We start from the raw sequence: 20,406 nt of genomic DNA on the forward strand, positions 1-20,406 counted from the left end.
GCCGACCCCAATGATTTTAAGCTTACAGGCACGGTACACGCTATCCTAGACTACTCTACACATGAAACTGCCACACGAGCGTCTGGGCTGCGCTTGGACTTCGCCTCTTCGGGAAGTCGAACAATGATGGAGTACTACTGCACTGGAGGAGTACAACAGTACGCTTCTGGCCATCTAACACCGATTGAACTACTGCATGTCCACAGCGTGCGGGAGGGTGAGTGTGTAGCGAACGCTTCTCCTAGTCTTGCCAGCCACCACCCTTATGGGTGAGGGAGGGACGCTCCTGCCTTTGCGTGTATGACAGGTGGGCCCGACAGGTGTGTGGCCAACCTTTCATACAGCCAAAGGCAGGTGCAGTTAAGTCCACGAGGGAGAGGATAATCAAACTTCTCGCTGATGTATGAGTTGACATGACACATCAAAGCACTACACTCTATATATTTCAATAATTTGCGTTTACCAATGCATTAATTACAACGCATGCATGCATGTCGTGACTCTCCTTTTGATACTCCCTCCGGTCCTTTTTACTCTGCATATTAGGTTTGTCTGAAGTCAATCTCATCCAACTTTGACCAAATTTATACAAAAAATTATTAACATTCACAAAACAACATATTTATTATTAGATCCATCTCGAAATATATTTTCATATTATATTTATTAGATGTTATAGATGTTAATATTTTTTAATATAAATTTGGTCAAACTTAGCAAACTTTGATTTCAGACAAAGCTAATGTGCGGAGTAAAAAGGACCAGAGGGAGTACTTGCATGTGTTGACTTAATGAACCTTGAAGTAGTATAAAATATGTGACGGTAAAGCTTTGTAATACCTCGGCCCAAGTCGAGAGATGGTTGTGCGCGAGGAGGGCGAGATCATGCAGACCAAACAGGACCCGATGATGGAGCTCTCTAAGGTCTCGATGCACCTCACCGTGCTCCACTGCCCCTTGTGCCTCTGCCCCTTGACACCTCCAGTGTATGAGGTTCGAATACACCTCGTCCGTTCGGTTGATTGAGCAAGGTGCAGGTTTCTTGATTGATGTGTTGTTTGATTGATTTCTGTAGTGCAAGGGAGGGCACCTGGCCTGCGCAGACTGCCGCGTCAAGCGCCTCGGGAACCAGCGGCAGTGCCAAAAGTGCGAGCATGGCGGTGGCTTCAACGTGCGGAACACAGCGGTGGACTCCGAACTTTCGTCGGTGAGGGTGGAGTGCCCGCATGAAGGCTGTGGGCTCTACGTCACTTACCACAAGCTCGGCGATCACCAGAGCGTGTGTCCGCTCGCGCTCTGCAAATGCCCCGTGCCCGTCTGCAGCTACGAAGGCCCGCCGCCGGCGCTCTACCACCACATCAGCACCACGCATCCCATGCCCGTGCACAGGATCCAGTACGGCAAGGTGCTCCAGCTGCAAGTGCCACTGTCGGAGCCACAACTCTTGTTGTTCGCGGAGGAGGACCGCCACGTGTTTTTCTTGGTCGATTGCGTGCTCGACATCGGCGCGCCTATCACCGTGTCGGTCGTCTGCATCAGAGCGGGGGCGTCCCCCCTGCCGCACTACGTGGCCAAGCTGTGGGCGAACGGCCCTCTAGGGGAGCCCAAAGGCACGACCGACGCCGTCAAGGTGGAAATGGAGGTGAAAAGCAGCAAGGATCCCTGCGATGTCGATGTGCATGAGCTGACCTTCTTGATAGTTCCGCCCAAGCTGCTGGCCGGGGCTAAGCTTGTGTCCCTCCACATTCAGATTGATAAGCTCACGTCCTATATGTTTCTATAGTGCCTTCTGTTTTATCTTAGTAATATGCTAATATAGGGATTACCTTGGTCTACTTTAGCTTAAGAAATGGTGGGTTTTGGTGGCGATGCAGCAATTACTTCGACATCAGATCAGTAATTTCCAACAGTCGAACGGATAAGAAGTACTACTTGTCATAAAAAATGTATAAAAGGAGGTGTATGTAGACGTATTTTAGTTCTAGATACGTCCCTTTTTATCCATTTTGGTGACAAGCACTCCCTCCGTTCCACAATACGTGCCTTCCATTTGTCAAAATATAGATGTATCTGGACATGTTTTAGTATATAGGTACATCCATGATAGAGCCAATCGGATGGTTGAGAACACTACAATTCGTAGCTATAGATGCGTGTGTGACTCCCAGATGCAGAGGCCAGGGGTCATCAACCTCCTTTTCAAGAAAAAACAGACGCGTGTGTGAGAGGCCGAGTGCATGCGTGCACCTCTTCTCTTCCTGTATAACGTACTACTAAACTCAGAGTACAAGTTTTTGTGGGTGGCACGATGGTGCGTGCGAGAAGTCCCGAGAGATAGGTTTAATGTGTCTGACAAAAAGACTAGCCTAGAGTTCGCCACGCGGCTATTCCTGTCGAACGCCCCATTAACCGTAAGATATGTATACGACGGTGCCAGTTATTGCACATACACAGCAGTACTCCCTCCTTTCCGGTTTATAGGGCTTAATTCAAAAATCTCACCAACCAAGATGGTGAGTGGTGGAATATTTTTTGTAGTTTGCAAAAGCACCTAATTAATGCTCTTGTTTTTCTCAAAAAAATTTGTTTATCAATGCATTAATTGCAATGCATGCATGCATAAAGTACATGCATTGGTCAATTTTCTCTTAATACTTGCATGCAATGATTTAATGCACCTTGGAATCTGAACATGTGTTGGGGAACAACCAAATTTAGCCTTATAAAATGGAAAAACTAAAATTTGAATTGCAAATTACTGCATGCTATATTGAATTGCAAACATGTTCACACCGATCACAACCTAAACGGTTTCCCACTTAGGAGCGTATTAGTACCACGCTATATTGAATTGCAAACCTGTTCACACCGATCACAACCTAAACGGTTTCCCACTTAGGAGCATATTAGTACCATGCTACTCCCTCCGTCCGGGTTTATTAGGCCTAAAGACAATTTCTCTTAGACTAAGACACATAGTAATTTGCTCACATTAATTCTTTCATTTCACTCCCAATGCACTCTCTCACATGCATGTAGCCAATGAAAAAGCACGCATGAAGTATATTAATTTTTCAGCCATGGCACCAACAACAATGGCTTTCAATGCAACCAATGAAATGGTTGCATGCATGCACCTTTCCAAAGCAGGGCCTTACAAAAGGGGAGTATATTGAATTGCAAACAAGTTCACACTTATCACAACCTAAACGTTTTCCCACTTTGGAGCGTATTAGTACTCGGTTATAAATACTAGTATGCCAAAATGACTGCACATTCCTCCTCAACTCCTCATCCACAAAAACAAACAATTCATTCAGCATCCTCCCTTGCGCCTGCCATGGCCAGCGTGAGTTCTTGGTCGTGAGATTGCCACCAAGGAGAGGCGAGCATGGAAGCGGAAGCACGAGAGATGTCCCGCCTCGCTGCGAAAGCAGCCGACATGTCCCACCGCACGGATGTAGCAGCACGGAGGTCCCGCCGCGCCGCTGAAGCAGCATAGATGTCCCGCCGTGACACATGAATGCAGCAGAGATGTCCCGCCGCGCCGCGACAGCCTAGGAAAATTTCTCGCTGTCAGGCGACGACTATTACAGGCGCATGCCTAGGATCATCCATAGCCACATGGATCAGATCTCCGGCTCGGCGAGGTTGCAGGATGACATGATAGCCTCGTTTGAACAGGCTACCGGCATCATCCAGCAACTAAGGGAGGGCAATGAGAGGCTCCGGGCCGAGCACAACCTGCTGAGGGAGAAGATTGTCCGAAGTGCAGACCAGCAGGAGGAGACTAGTGCCTTGTTGGAGAGGACCGGCGTCATCGTCAAGAAACTTATGGACAAGAATGACATGCTCCGCAACGAGCGCCAAAGGCTGGTGGAGGAATCCGTGGATGTTCCCAAGCAGCGTCTTGAGGACACGAAAGAGCTCATCGCCGCTCGCCGCGGAGACTAGTTTCCTGGTTTCTTTTGATGTAATAATCGGTTTAGGATGTGGATTGTGTCATCAGTTGTGAAATGTTGGGTTCTAGCACGGATGTTTGGCCTTTGTTGGCCTCTTGGGATGTTGCGATTTCATTCTGGTAGCTTTTAGTCCTTCCTGTTAGGCTGGAGTTGTGCTGAACTTCTTGTGAATTGTGGTGGTTTTCAGTAATGAAAATCGGAAGGGGCAAGCCCTACTTTGATCAAAAAAAATTAATCGTCCTTATATATTCATCAGTCTTGCTATAAGTCGTAGTAGATGCTATATAGGTCCGTCGGATCTTACATCAAGATCCGTGCTTTCAGATTTCGTTTTTCTCTCTTAAATCTCAGTCGAGTGAGACATCGCCATGCCATTAAACAGAGGCTCGGGCGCCATTAATGGAGACCTTGGGAGAGAGGTGGACCGCAGATGGAGGTCAAAGGGTTCTCCTCCCGATAAGCACGCGCAGGGGTCTGATCACACGCCTCTCGTACTCAAATAGCTACCCTGCACGGCGCCTCCTAGCTAATAAAAAATGGGGACGCGTGGTGGCACGTAAATGGTACTAGTAAGTAGAACGCCCATGGTTTCAATAATACTTGTGTTTCTGATGGTAACGTGACAGCACTTGTTCCAAAATGACTTTGTTGATTGTTAATGTATGCGCCTTCGCAAATCGGACTGCAAATTTACAACAGCATGTTGGTGCCATGTCATGGCACCAAGCCAAGTTTCATTATTTTCATGCGTGTTTTGGATTTACAGGAATTAAAAAACTGAGTTTCTCAATGTTTCCAACCTAGCCGTGACGCCCAGAATTTTGAATTTCATTCCCATTTCTTGCATGGAACCTAGAAATTTACCCGAGGACACACATGTGATTTTTCAACCAACTCTGGTGCACTGGAACATGTGCTTGTATTTCAAATTTGAATTATGCACACAAAGGTGACACGTTCCCTCCCAGAACCACGAGCCTTATTGAGAGAGCTCCGATTTGCAAGAAGCTTATACCAAAAATTGTTCCTATTCGGCCAATTTATTTTACCACGACATGGTACCACCATGACATGATACCATGCCAAGTTTCATGATTTTAAAGCCAAGTTTCTCAATGTTCTCGACCGAGCCACGATGCCCAGATCTTTGAATTTTATTCTCATTTTTTGCATGGGACCTACTCCCTCCTTCCATCTATATAGGGCCTAATGTGTTTTTCAAGACAGCCTTTGACTATTGACAAGATTAATAGCACATGAGATGTATACTATGAAAATTATATTATTGGAAGCTCCTTTGACATACAAATTTGAAGGTATGCTCTGTGTAAGTTGCATGTCATATATTATTGCTCTAACGTTTGGTCAAAGTTAGCCTCGAAAAACGCATTAGGACGTATATAGATGGAAGGAGGGAGTAGAAATTCACCCGAGGACACAAATGTGATTTTTCAACCAACTTTGGTGCACGGGAGCATGTGCTTGTAGTTCAAATTCGAATTATGCACATTAAATGACCAAAAACTCAATTAATGTGTTAATAAGGCCAAACGAAGCCGGAATAATTCCAAAATTTAACAGGGCACTCATGTAGTTCTATGTTGCCTTTGTAAATAAACTCAAGGGGGACAACGTATATCGTTTCGCACTCAAAGGTGGCATATTCCCTCTCAGAACCACGAGCCTTCTTGAGAGAAGCTTCGGTTTGCAAGAAGCTTATACCGAAATATGTTCCTATTCAGCCAATTATTTTACCCCAACATGGTAGTACCATGACATGACATCCATGCCAAGTTTCATGATTTTCAGACGTGTTTTGGATTTACAAGAATTTTAAAACCAAGTTTCTCAATGTTCTCAGTCGAGCCACGATGCCTAGATGTTTTAAGTTTATTCTCATTTCTTGCATGGGACCTAGAAATTCACCCGAGGACACAAATGTGATTTTTCAACCAACCTTGGTGCACGAGAGCATGTGCTTGTAGTTCAAATTTGACTTATGCACATTAAATGACCAGAAACTCAATTAATGTCTAAAAACGACAAATGAACCCGGAATAATTCCAAAATTTAACAGGGCACTAATGTAGTTCTATGTTGCCTTTGTTAAGAAACTCAAGGGGGGGTAGCGTATATCGTTTCACACTCAATGGTGGCACGTTCCCTCTTAGAACCCTGAGCTTCCAAATCGGCCCTATTTTTTACCACAACATGTTAGTGCCATGACATGACACCATGCCAAGTTTCATGATTTCCAGGCGAGTTTTGGATTTACATGAATTTAAAATCAAAGTTTCTCGATGTTCTCGGCCGAGTCATGACGCCCAGATGTTTGTGCACCGGAGCATGTGCATGCAATTCATATTTAGATTATGCACATTAAAAGTCCAGAAACTCAATTAATGTATAAAAAGGCCAAATGAACCCGAAATAATTCCAAAATTTAACAGGGCACTCATATAGTTCTATGTTGCCTCTGTAAATAAAATCAGGGGGAGGCAGCGTATATTGTTTCGCACACAAAGGTGACACGTTCCCTCTCGGAACCACGAGGCTTTTTGAGAGAATCTCCGGTTTTGCAGGGTTTTGAGAGAAAACTTGTCCCAATTCAGCCAAAAATTATACGTATGAAAATAGGGTTTAGATTATCCCAAACATCTTGCTACCTAGACCAATAATGTACTATGATTTGAATTCAACATAAAATGGATACAAATATTTGAATTGGAGAGCGTATGGTACATGTAGTTCATACTGAAATATGATTACTACAATATGTATGTTTTTTGTTATCATGATAATATTTAAATTATTGTATAACTTGACAACAAACATATTCAAATAAGGAAAAATGATTCAAATTTAGTCCATATGGTAGACGACAATATATATGTTCACATGGTGGAGTAAAATGTTCATAGATGATGGAAGATCAAAATGTACGACTACGTCAATTATAAACCGCAAGGTCACCTAACGATATATTCGAATTCAACATAACGTGGATTCGAAAATTGAAATTCAAGATCATGGCATCTGTAATCATATAAAAAGGGACATTACTCTTTCATTGGTGGGAATTGATTTGTTTTTTGTTGTTGTTGAGGGAAGTGCCAATCGATTTGGTACTGTGCAGGGTAATCTTGTTCTCCTGATTTTTTTTCTTACATTTTTCTTGTAGTTTTTTCAATGGCATCTATAGCAATATAGTAAAAGGGGACATGACTCTCTTGTGTCTTGTATGAATTGCTTTTTAAACATTAAGTTTGTTCTGCCGAACAAGGAATCCTCACCTTGTTATCCCAAAAATTTCAAGCTCGAGTATCTTTTGTCTCACCTGCTTTGAAACTCCCGCTTCTTCAACCCGCGCTGCGCCTTGTTATCCTGAAATTTGGACGCGCGCGAGAACTCCCTCCTCATCTGAAATTGATCCCCCAGCCCAGACACGCGAAATCCCCCTTCTACCCCTCGGCCGGAAATGAAGCTCCATGTCGCGGTGTCAAAACCGGTGGGGGTACGCTGGTAACTTACCCTACATTTCGGACAAGCGCGTCCCTAAGCTTGGCTCCCCCCTCCCCCTTTGCCCCCCAATTTGTACAACGAGGCCGCCAAAAACCGCGAAACCCCACGCTCCTCTGTCGGCCTCCCGACCGCTGCCCAGCCAGAGACTCTTCCCCAACTACGTCGTCCACCGCAACAGCTCGCCGTCCCTCATGCACCGCACTGGATGAGGATCTGTTGTCGATCTTGTCGTCCCGCCGGATCAGCCGCCCCGTCCTCCACCTCCAAGGAGCTGCCCTGACGTTCGCCTCATCTATCGCGCCACCTCAAGCCCCACAGCGCCGTCTTGACATGCCCCACCGGAACCGCAGCACCCTCACCAATTCCTCCGATGAAGCCGAGGCCAACTCGGCGCCACCAAGGAGGTTCTGCACACTCACCGCTTCATTTTATCCTTTATTTGATCTCCCGGGGCTACCGGTGCTCGATACCGAGAAGACATGCCTTGTCTCCATCGACGGTGCCGTCGCCGGCCACATCATCCATGGCGTCTCTCCCCCATGTTGTTGCTTCCTTGGCGGCGACTTCCAAATGGCACTAGCTGCAGCTGCTCCGGCTCTCTCTCGCGCTGCGGCTCTGTTCTTGGTGTCGGTCGCGCTGCTGCACTGCTACTGCTTTCGTTCATGCTGCTGCTCTGCTCTTGCTCTCGCTTGTGCTGCTGCTGCTGCTGCATGACGTCCGGCAGCTACAGGAGTTGCTACTTTAGCACTCACTCGCGGTGCTACTACACGACTTGCTCTCTGCTAGTGCGTTCCCTGCTCGAGCGTCTTCTGATTTAGATCACTGCTTCTCGGCTACTAGTGCTCGAACGCCCTAAACATCTATTGCAATGCTCTGTTACTAGTTCAATCAGTTTCGACAGTAAAATTCAATTTCGATTGTGAAGTTCATTTTCTCCGGTTAAGTTCAGAGTGAACAGTACTTACATCATCTGTCGGAGCGGCCGTCATGTGGCTGATGCCTTTTACATCTAGCAGTTTTTGGTGATGTATTTTACATCATCTATTGCAGATGATATTAGGGTACCACTTCAGATTAACATTTTCTGTCTTGTCATGCTTCAGCCTCATCGCCGTACACCTTAGCAGAGCTGCTCCAACGACAGAATCATGCATCACAGCAGAGCAGTACCCTTGGTGTCGTTTCTAGAGGCTTCAGATCTTCTTCCCCACCTCCGACAATCATACCAGCATCATCACCATCCTCCACATCCAACCCAATGATGCTGAGGTCCACAAGGCAATGCCAAAGAGGTTGTACACTTGTCGCATCACTTTGTTTCTCCATTCCTCTCTTCTTCCAATTCATGTGAGCCAAACACCCAGGTTGACTGAAATCCTATGTTTCCAAATGCTCTGTTTTGCACGTGCATTCCTATCCTATTCCTGTGTTTTTCCTGTCCCTGTGTTTATAGAATCCTCCAATTCTAAGGAGCCATTACAGATTTACTTCATTTTCAGATAGGCGTCAAAGAAAACTCTTTGTGTTATGTCCTGCTCCTGCCGTGCCGTCATCCACCCCACCTGAGGTGCACCATCGACAGAAGCGTTCACTACAGCAAAGATCCCCCCTGCAGACATCCTTTCGCCGTCTCAGATCATTTTACCCGTTGCCGGCAGCCACGCCAACTTCATTACCATCATCGGCTGAGCAGATGAACCCGAGGACTACACAATTCCGGAAGAGAGGTCACAGTCTTTCGTGTTTTCTTACGTTATACATCGGTTATTATTACCTGCTACTTTATCGTTCAATCTTGAGTTTTGAATTTCCCATGGGTCTCATATCGAGCCAGCAACGAATAGTATCTGTCTACTATCTACTTCATCTGGGGTCTTTTATGTGGTTCATGTGGGTGGGCAACAAACGGTAGATGATCCATTGTCTATCTTTTTAAACTGAAGCTATAATCTACCTGCTATCATTAGTATTGGATCCATCCACTCGTTTGCTACCATCAGTCTTAATTTTTGCATGCACCCCTTAGGCCTTACAAAATCTAACTATTTGTTTTATTATGCATGTGAGATATTGTACACAATTGTACTGAACATGTAGAGAAAAAGAGAAGACCGTTGCGTGCGAATATACTGTCATGCATACGCTGCTCCATGGTGGGCGAAGTGCCCCCCCTCCTGCATTTACAGATTGTATTCTAGAGGAAGATAACTGTTCAGATGGATATTCAGAAGGAGCCGACCATGCGTGTTTACCACCTGAGGTGTTTGCTCTAACTTGGCATGCTGATGTTGGTCATATCATGCATATGGCGCCTTGCATTGCTTACATTATACATCTTATATGTCATCAGCTTAGTTTAGATTTGCTTTGTGTGAATGCCACCTATTTGGTTTCTATATCATACTCCCACCATTCCTAAATATTTGTCTTTTTAGATTTTCAAAAAGTGACTACATACGGAACAAAATGAGTGAATCTACACTCTAAAATGTGTCTATTTTCATACGTATGTGGTAGTCCATTTGAAATCTCTAAAAAGACAAATATTTAGGAATGGAGGGAGTATATGGGAATTATGCAATGCCATCTTCTTTAGTCAGGCATCATATACGTGAATCATGCAATGCTATCCTGTTTAGCAAGTCATCATATATGTGAATTGTATCGTGCCATATTTTTTTCCACAATGTATTCCATTTGTCAACAATGTTTATACATTCATCTACTCTTCCTGTGCATCAGCCATTTGACTCGGTCATGGGAAAATCTGGAGTGAAAACAAGGTCTTCTGAGCAGTCAGTGCTACCTGTCGATGCAGATTTCTTGCTGGTTACAGATAGCTCCTCAGATGAGGATTCGGAGAGAGATGTCCAGTCGTATCCCCCCCCCCCCCGAGGTGCATGCTCTAACTTGGCTGGGTTATATTGCTCATATCATGCATATGGTGTCTTGCATTGCCATGCCATCTGCTTAGATTAGACATGCTTTGTGTGAATGCCTCCTGTTTGCTTTCTATATCAGATATGTGAATTATGCAATGCCATGTTTTTCAGCTAGTTATCATATATGTGAATTATGCACCGCCATGGAGCCAGGCACCATATATGTGAATTATCTCATGCCATCTTTTTTTTCATTACGTATTCCATTTGTCGACAATCTATGTATATTGAACTACTCTTCATGTGTATCAGCCATTTGAGCCGGTTATGGAAAAATCTGGAGTGAAAACAAGGTCTTCAGAGCAGGCAATGGTACGTGTTGAAGCATATATCTCGATGGTTACAGGGAGCTCCTCGGAGGAGGATTCAAAGACAAATGACCAGTCCTATATCCCACCTGAGGTGTATGCTCTAAGTTGTAATGTTTATATTTCTCATATGATACATATGGTGTCTTGCAATGCTTAGTTTAGACATCATATGCACAATATTGAATTCTATCTGCTTAGTTTAGAGATCATACATGCGAGTGCCAACTGCTTAGTATATGAATCAATTATGTTAATTATATCATGTCATCCTGTATACTTAGACAACATGTATGTGAATTATTTCATCCCAACCTATTTTAGAAAGACATCATATAGTTTTGTCATGTCATCCATTTTAGGTACTAATCATATGTTGAATCATGCCATTATATCCTGTTAAGTTATCCATCATATATCTGAAACTGTGTCATGCTATCCTATTTAGTTAGGCATCATATATGTGAAATTGTGTCAAGCTGTCCTGTTTGGTTAGACAACATATATGTGAATTACCACATCTGTCTATCATACAATGTCTGTACGTTCAATTTCTTTTCTTGTTTATCAGCCATTTGAATTGGAGGGGGTGATGGTAGTATCTAAGGGAGCAAAAACCCGTTCTTCACAAAAGATAGTGCTACCCGTCGATGCAGATAGAACCATGGTTGTACTGGCCCACAAACTAGCCCCACCACACATAATCGAGACTCTTCCAGATTGCACACTTACACCATTGGGCAGAGAACCAGCTACAACCCATCAACCGCAACCCCAGCGGATAGTAACCCACTTATAGTTGAGAAAGCACCATGTCCACCACAGAGTGCCCCCACAGGAGCAGTTTGTAAAGCTACTGCAGTGCCCAAAGCACAAAGACCACCATAGCTAACCCAAACTCCATGTTTAAAGAAGAAGAGCAACTATTCTCAGGTCAGATTCCGTAGCTATGGTCCATACTCCTTTGCTGTTGCATCACTGTATTTACTCATACCAACTACTTTCGAATTTGAAGGATCCAATTGAAACTCCAATGGCGCAACAGGTATGTCTTAAACGTATTTCTTTAACTCGATTGTTGTTCTAACTTCTTGCTCTATGTTGATTTCAGTTTAAGTTGTATAAATAGTTATGTTCTCATGTGATGCATATTACAAGTGCTGCCAATGCTGTGTAGTTTCTCACACTTATATTCTGTCTATGCTGTTGTGTCTTAAAAATATATGAGTTGAACTGTGTCTCTATCTTGATTAGGGAATATAAACTAGAATGATATGGACAATACAGTGACCATAGTACATAGATATATGTTTGTTTCATGCTGTTATCCTGTCCACCTTACTATGGAACCGGTTTACCAAAATGAGTTTCGTATGTGATGTGTCTGCTTGTTTCTCTTGTATTATGCAAATAGAATATTGGAGAACAGCACCCCACTATGCAATGGTAGAGAATGTAATGCAGATAAGGTTCAAGATAGTGAGACAACCCTGTTGGTCTCCAAGAAAGGTGATAAAAACGATCTTGTAGACAGTGAGAAAACCCCACAGTCCTACGTTGATGTAGTGTTCGAGTTACTGGCCAGTACCGCTGGCACAAGCTCTTCGAATTCGCTACCTGAATCACTTCGGCTTCTTCAGTCTCAGCTACAAGCTGAAAGGCATCAGTTAGCTGTGCCGCGGCAAGAAGCCGAAGAACTGAGGAAGTCCGTGCAGAATTCAGATGCATACTTTCTTGTGCAACAACAAGCGCTGGAGGATTTAAACGCCAAACAAGAGAAAGTTAATAAGCCGGGTACCCATAATATTGTTTTTTGAACTCTTCTGAAGTGGTTTCAGTTATGGACTTGTTTTGCTCCGGCGTTTATATGCTGCTTTGTTCCCTCTATTTGCACTGGTGGAGAACTTTGATGCACAGTGGATGTAATATGTGTAATAGCCGTGATAGCCTAGCATAAGTTGCTTGCTTATTTATTTCCATGTTGTCTAGTTTATTTGTTTGCTTGTAGTTAGTGCAGTTCTTTTTCCACGGTTTGCTAGTGGCTGCAATAACCTATTTTTTAAAACTAGGCCACAATAACCATGGGCTAATATTTACTGTAGTGACACTGGGCCTCCTATGGGTCGTAGAAGTAGTGGGCCTTCTACGGGCCATAGAAACAGTAGTGCTTCGACGGGCCGTAGAAACAATGGCCCTTCTACGGGTCGTAAAAACAATGGGCCTTCTACGGGTCGTATCATCAATGGGCCTTATACGGGCCGTATGATCGATTGGCCAAACATGGGCCAATAACAAGCCGCATTATGGCTGTAAACGGGCTAGAGTTGGAATCGTCCGTTCATGGGCCGACCATAACGGGCCATCATTAATAGGCCGTTTTGATTACGCTTTGAAAACGTCCCAACATATTAACGGACCACAAATGGGCCGACTGTAACCACTGGCTGAATTTGGCCCACAAGCAGAAAATGACAGTAACGGGTCGTAAGTAAATGAATGCTGGAAATGAGCCCAAGAATAAATGGGCTCTGAGAAGGCCGAAAGATAACATGTGTTGGAAACGGACCAATGGAATAACGGGCCGTTAATGGGTATAAAGTGATACACTATTCATTACGGGCCAGTTTCACCACGGGCCGTTAATGGGTGTAAAGTGATACTGTCACAGCCCTAGAATTTGATTGCAATTAGTTTCATAAGCATGCTGCATCATGTCTAAATTTCTGAAAACTTGAATTGAGGAAAGTGGAAGCCTCAAAAACTTAAATAAAAAAAAGGGCAAGAACCCTTAAGCTTGCATTCAGTGAAACCAAAATGGCATTCATTAATGGTTTGATAATTTTGGCAAGGGTTTGTATCCAAACCAAAAATATTGAACATTTTTAAGGAATTATTTCGGCACTGAATTTAAATCATTATTGTATTTGAATTTGGAATTATATTCATAATATATGGGATATATTTTCAATTAACTTTGCAATGTTTTATGTGCTGTTGGAAAAGTCCATCTTGCAACATAAAATTATTCAAAGGGTTTTGTCACTATTTTGAAATTCTTTTGAATTTGAATCAGTGGCAAAATGATTAAATAAAAAGAAAACAAAATAGAATTATAAGACAGAGTAGAAACTCACCTGATTTACCTGCAGCCCACCTAGCCGGCCATTACCGTGCAACCCAGCAGCCCACCTCCCCTGCCAGTTGTCTTCCTCCTCTCGCCAGAAGGCAGAGGGGAAGCAACACTCGGCGCGAGCGCGCCACGCTGACACCAGCTTGCCTTCCTGCCCCTCCCCGACGCGTCTGGACAAGCGCCATGCGACCCTCCCCGGCTCTCTTCACTCTCTCTCGTCCCCATCCCTTCCCCTGGATTTCCCTCTCTCTCACGCCCGAGCGCGTCCATCGTCGTCGCACGCCATAGCCATGGCCACCGGCCACCGGCCACCCCACGCCTCGCCAGCGTGCTAGGAAGCTCCGCTACTTCGTCCTCGTCCCTCCTTGCTGAGCCACGCGACGAGGAGAGCCCCGAAGTGACGCCCGCAACATCATCTCCAACCACGGCCGGCCGAGATCGCCGCTGCCGTCTCGTCGCCCCTAGGCCTTCCCCGAGCACGCTGACCTTCCCTACGTCTCCACTTTGAGCTCACGTACCGAACCCCCCTATCCCCTTGCTCGATTGCGCCGCGTAGTCGTCGTCCCCATCGAGCCCGAGAGCCCTCCGCCTCCGGCCATGGCGCCGCCGTGGTCTAAGCCACCGTAGCCCGCATCCGCGCGCGTCACCATGCTCATCAGCTCCGCAGGAAGCCAAAACCACCGCCAGTTCCTTTCCCAGTGCACCGCAGCCGCGTCCCCGCACCCGGCCGAACTCCGGCCGCCGCTCCGCCCGTCGCCGCCGCCGCTACCCTGCACCCTGGCAACTCCCGCTGCCTCCTTTAGATGCGCGCGTGTGCCAGCAACCCATAGCCGCAAACCACGCTCGAAACCGTCGACCGTAGCTCAAAACCGACGCCCTCCGCCGCGCGAAATGGTCGCCGCCGGCCAAACTCCGGCGAGCCGACGTGGCACTATCATTAGTGCTAATCCCTGCCGTCTAGACGCCCCACAGCCACTGACAGCAGGCCCCGCGGTGAGTCAAACCCCAGTCAATGTGGGATTAGACCCGGTTAACCCCTATGTTAGTGACATGTGGACCCCACACGCCAGGTTTGACCTCGGTCAGCTCTGTTGACCTGCTGACGTCGGCATGATGTCATGCTGGCGCCGTATTGATTTTCTGGTTTTAAAATAATCCAGGAAATTTGAGAAAATAGCCAAAACTTCTAAAATTCATAGTAATTCAACCGTAACTCCAAATTAAACAAATTATATATGAAAAATGATCAGAAAAATCCAAAGAATCTGAATATGGCATTTTCATGCATGTTTGAACAAGTTAACCTCACTGAATAGGATAAATGATGATTAGGGCAATTTATGAAATAACATTTGGAGTTGGAATTTGATCTTGTTTGAGCTCCACTTCAATTAACTTGGCTAGATATTGCATTAGGTGAATTCAGTACCTTAACATGACATGTCATTCATGTGAATGTGCATTGCATTGATTGTGTTCCTTCTTTGCTAGACGGTGGTTGTTCCCCCTCAGTAGACATATGTTCCGACGATGAGTTTGATGACATCGATGAAGAGCTACTATCTTCAGAAGTGTCGGGCAAGCAAAACCCCTTGTTCATCCCGATATAATCCCACTATCTCGCTCCTGCTCTCTTTTACTGCATTACGACAACAACGTTTCAACTGTTACATGCTGCGGTAGCTGAACCCCTTTCCTCTGCATGACCTATCGTTGCCACAGTAAATAGATGAAACCCACTAGCATGAGTAGGAGTTGTTTGAGCCCTGATGTGCCTACTCATTCATGCTTGTTGTCATGCCTGCTACTGCTTAGAGTTGAGTCCGGTCTAATTCATCAGGAATGAATTGGAATGTGGTGAACATGTCCTACTGTTGAGAGCTAAGTGTGTTAACGCGATTTGGTAAAGGTAGCGGTGAGAGGCCATGTAGGAGTACATGGTGGGTTGTCTGATTGAAAATGTCCTCAGGAACTGAGTTCTATGTTTGTGATCCATGAACAATTACTACCACACATTGGGCTCCGGGTGCTCCAAGCTCTCTCGACTTATTAATCAACTTGATCTCCGTCCAGGAGTTGCAACTAGTTTCTGGTGTTTGTAGGTAGTGTTAGTAGTCTACCAAGTGGTACCCGGATGGTGGGCTTGGGAACCCTGCACACATCGTTTGGGGCCGTGAGCGACACCCCGGCCGGATCTCCTTGCGGATGGAACCCGAATAGGCGATAAACCTGGACTAGAGACTTGTTGGTTAGTCAGGTCGTGGCCGACTCCCTCGCCCGGTTTCCGCTTGAAGGTTGCCGAGGTACATGACGTGTACAGGGCGATAAGTGGCGAGAGCGTGTGTGAATAAGTACACCCCTGCAGGGTTATCATTATCTATTCGAATAGCCGGATTCCTCGGATATGGAAACTTGGACCCCTTGCATAGTTCATAGACAAGCAAAAGTGGATACTCTAAAATGCACAAGGTAAGTGTGAGTGCTATGGATGGCGTTCTCGCAGGGAGACGAGAGCGGATCCATAGTGGTGTATTGGTATGGTCAATTTGTGGACTCGTGTGCGCCACCTCAAAGAGTTACTTGCAGTCGTAGTTCAGGATAGCCACCAAGTCAAAGCTGGCCTGCTGCAGCTAAACTCCACCACCCCCCTTTGTTGATACCGATGCATATGTAGTTAGTTCTGATGTAAGTCTTGTTGGGTACATTTGTACTCACATTTGCTTATTTTATGTTTTGCAGAGAGACTTCATTCCCGCTAGTAGTTTCGCTTGGACTTCGACGTTTAGCTCGTTACCTTAGCTACGATCTTGTACCTTGGGAGGGTCTTGTAGACAGTCAGGCTTCTTAGCCTTTTTCATTTGTAGATGTCTATACTCAGACATGCTAAGCTTCCGCATGTGTTTTGACTTGTATGCTCTGAATGTTGGGTCATGAGACCCATGTTTGTAATATCTCGCTCTTCGGAGCCTAATGAATAAATACTCTGAGTCGTAGAGTCTTGTTGTGATGCCATGTTGTATTGCACATATTGAGCATATTGTGTGTATAATTGAAATGCTTGGTATGTGTGGGATACGACAACCTAGTTGTTTATCCTTGGTAGCCTCTCTTATGGGGAAATGTAGTCTTGTGCTTCCATGAGCCATAGTAGTCCACTACAGCCTGGCTCACCGGAGTCCTGCTAGCCCAGCACTACTGCTCCGGAACACTTGACTGGTCGGCATGTGATTCACTTCGTTCCTGTGTCTGTCCCTTCGGGGAAATGTCACGCGGTGACATCCGGAGTCCTGCTTAGCCTGCTACAGCCAGGTTCACCGGAGTCCTTTTAGCCCAGTGCTACAGCCCGGATTCACACGTTGCTGACCGACATGCTTGATGTTGATTCATGTATGCCTGTCCCAGTGAGTTAGTGCCACTTTGGGTTCACGACTAGTCATGTCGGCCCGGGTTCTCTGTCATATGGATGCTAGCGACACTATCATATACGTGAGCCAAAAGGCGCAAACGGTCCCGGGCCATGGTAAGGCGACACCCGTGGGAATACCGTGTGTGAGGCCGCAATGTGATATGGGGTGTTACCGGCTAGATCGATGTGACCTGGAATCGGGGTCCTGACAGATACACTGTTCATTACGGGCCAGTTTCACCACGGGCCATTAATAGGCTAAGAGTTACATAGGGCCTCATATGGGCCGAAAGGCGTCATGGACCATACATGGGCCAGAGGTGAAAACGGGCTAGAATCATATTGGATGGCCCAGATGACGCTACTGGGCCTAATTCAGATAGGGCATAAGGCCCTTGGGTTAGCGGGCTGTAAATGGGCTATATGCGAACATGCCATTAACGGGCCTTCCATGGGCCAGCCCGCCACCTTTTGACCAAGTCAAACAGGCCGGCCTTTTCATCGGAATGGGCTCTGTTGGGCCGTGCCACGTCTCGACGTATCATAGGCACCTTCTGTCCAATGAGTGGATGACATCTGTCCCAGCCATGAGCCGACACGTGTTTCCTCCAGCCAATGATGATTTTACACGTGGAAAATCCCCATTGGTCAGGGCTTTTAATGGGTTATCAGATCCAAAACCCAACCTGATAGCTTAACGGTGTTCCGTTACGGTGGATGCCACATGTCGGTCACCCTTGACGAAAGCACTTCTGTGACGCGTGATTTATCGTCATGGAAGTGCACAGTTCCATGATGATAATTTTGGTAATGTCAAGGAACACATCTACGACAACACAAGTATGACTATCTTGATTCTGTCATAAAATCGTCTTGGATGTACATGCATGACAAAAAACACGACCTACTGTGACAAACACGTATCATCACGGAAGTGTATTTTTTTGTAGTGGGTTAGGGTATGATCTGATTTAGTAAGTGGGTGGACTATATATAGGGGAAAAAGAATTAGGTTAGGACCCTCCGATCTTAATCGGACGGTCCCAGATAAATAGGCTAGGGAGATCAAATAATAAAATGGAGATGTCTTGTAGATGTTTGGGGCTGATCTGGACCCAACGGTGAAGACAGTCCGGGTCGGGTCCGGGACAGCTTTCGGATGGGCGCGCGAGGAGGGCCGTGGGCTGACGAGAGAGGTTAGGTTGCGCCTGGCGGTTGGTAGTGGGACGTGTAGATGGTCTAAGGAGGAAAGATTGGGAAAACCCAGCAACAGGTTCCGGAGACCGAAAACGATTGACGATAGACCGGCTACTTTTGCCGCTATAGTTATCCGTTGGGGCGTCAAACAAACTCCGAATGCGATGAAACTTGGCAGGCGACCTACTGACAACAAAACAACACCTCATGCCAACATTCAACCCGTTCTGAGAACATTCTCCGGACACTGGTAATATAATATTTTGGAGGTGCCACGGGCGCGTGCAAGTGTATCTGGGCTCAGAACTGACAATGGACGGAACAAGGAGACCGGGACAGATGCAAGTTTTGAAAACATGATGATGCAATTTACATGATGACATGGCAAGATGCAACACGCAAGCAAAAGACAAGGCAACAACAGTGAATAACTGAAAGACACCTGGCGTAACGGACTCGGGTCGTCACAATACTCCACCACTACGAGAGGATCTCGTCCCGAGATATAGGCTGGCACCGGAGAGAAACGGAAAAGGAAGAGAAGAGGTAAAACTAAGTTGCTTCTTTGACAAATGAGTGAAACCAAAGAACCTTGAGAGGTTGAAAACTTGAAAGAAAGAATACAACGGAGATGAACGAAGTTGAAAACACTCTGTTAGAAAAGAGGAACAAGGAACATTACTAGAACCTTGTAGGTTGAAAGACATAAGAAAAAGGGTACAATGGATAAGAAGTACATGCGCACTCCGGTTGAAACGAGATGTACAAGGAACGATAAAGAACAATTACGACAACACTCCAGTTAAAACATGATAGAGACGGAATAAGAATGATGTAATTTGGACAGCACTCCGACTATAAATGGAAGGAATTGAATATGAACTTGACAAGATGAGAAGATACTTGATGAAATCAAGAACACACTACCTCCGGAACAAAAGAATAGAAGTTGCATCGTTGGAATGGAAAGAATTGAGAAGAAAATGACAACTCCTGCCACAAATGAGCTTGGAAAACACCCTTCCAAGAAGGTTATAATGAAGTTGTTCAAACTTGACAAGATGAGAAGATACTTGATGAAATCAAGAACACACTACCTCCGGAACTAAAGAATAGAAGTTGCATCGTTGGAAAGGAAAGAATTGAGAAGAAAATGAAAACTCCTGCCACAAATGAGCTTGGAAAACACCCTTCCAAGAAGGTTATAATGAAGTTGTTCGAAAACCACCAACGAAAAAACAAGCTTTTACTGGGCTTATGGAAAACATCTCAAAACTGAGGTGAAATTCTGCCACCAAAAGCAATGATTGATTGGGAAAAAAGAAGAGATGAAAACTTCTTCCACCAAGATGATAGAGAGATAACTTGAATCATTGATAAGCACAACAATAGTAACATTCCTTAGGGAAGGCTTTAAGTGAAATATGACACAACATAACTCCAACGAAGAGATTGGTGGATTAAAAATATCTCAATCTTGACAACATGGGAATCATGAAACACAAACTCAAATTGTCAAGAGTGACATAACACCACCTCAAAAGATAGGATAGGAAGAACTACACATAGAAATGCAAGATGAAGAATGTTTGAACTCCTCTGAAAAGAATCTCGATGAACACTTCGAGAAGGAATTAAATCCTTTATGAACCATCATGTAGAGCCTTCATGTAGAACTTCGGTAATGAAAGAATGATCAAAAAGAAGTGAAGGACGAAAAGAATAAGATTGAAGCCTTGCAATGATTGGATGGATCTCTGCGATAAAATAATTGAAATACCTTGGAACTCCGGAAAGAAAGATGAACAAGTGAAATCAAGAATTTTGATGAACCTCTGGAATAAGGAATTAATTACTTGGGTGAAAATAAAAATAAGAGTTACATTATGCTTATCCTTCATCGATTAAATTGATGACAAGCAACGGATTCGGCATACTA

At 45.1% G+C, this 20,406-nt stretch overlaps 1 pseudogene; it reads left to right on the plus strand.

The window, feature by feature from the left end:
- The first annotated feature begins 300 nt into the window (after positions 1 to 300).
- On the plus strand, positions 301 to 1,783 carry LOC147984884 (E3 ubiquitin-protein ligase SINA-like 7; annotated as a pseudogene).
- The last annotated feature ends 18,623 nt before the right edge of the window (positions 1,784 to 20,406 follow it).

This window comes from Triticum urartu, chromosome 2A (assembly GCF_056163025.1).
Source record: "Triticum urartu cultivar PI428250 chromosome 2A, HENAU_Tu73, whole genome shotgun sequence".
Classification (NCBI taxonomy): Eukaryota; Viridiplantae; Streptophyta; class Magnoliopsida; order Poales; family Poaceae; genus Triticum; species Triticum urartu.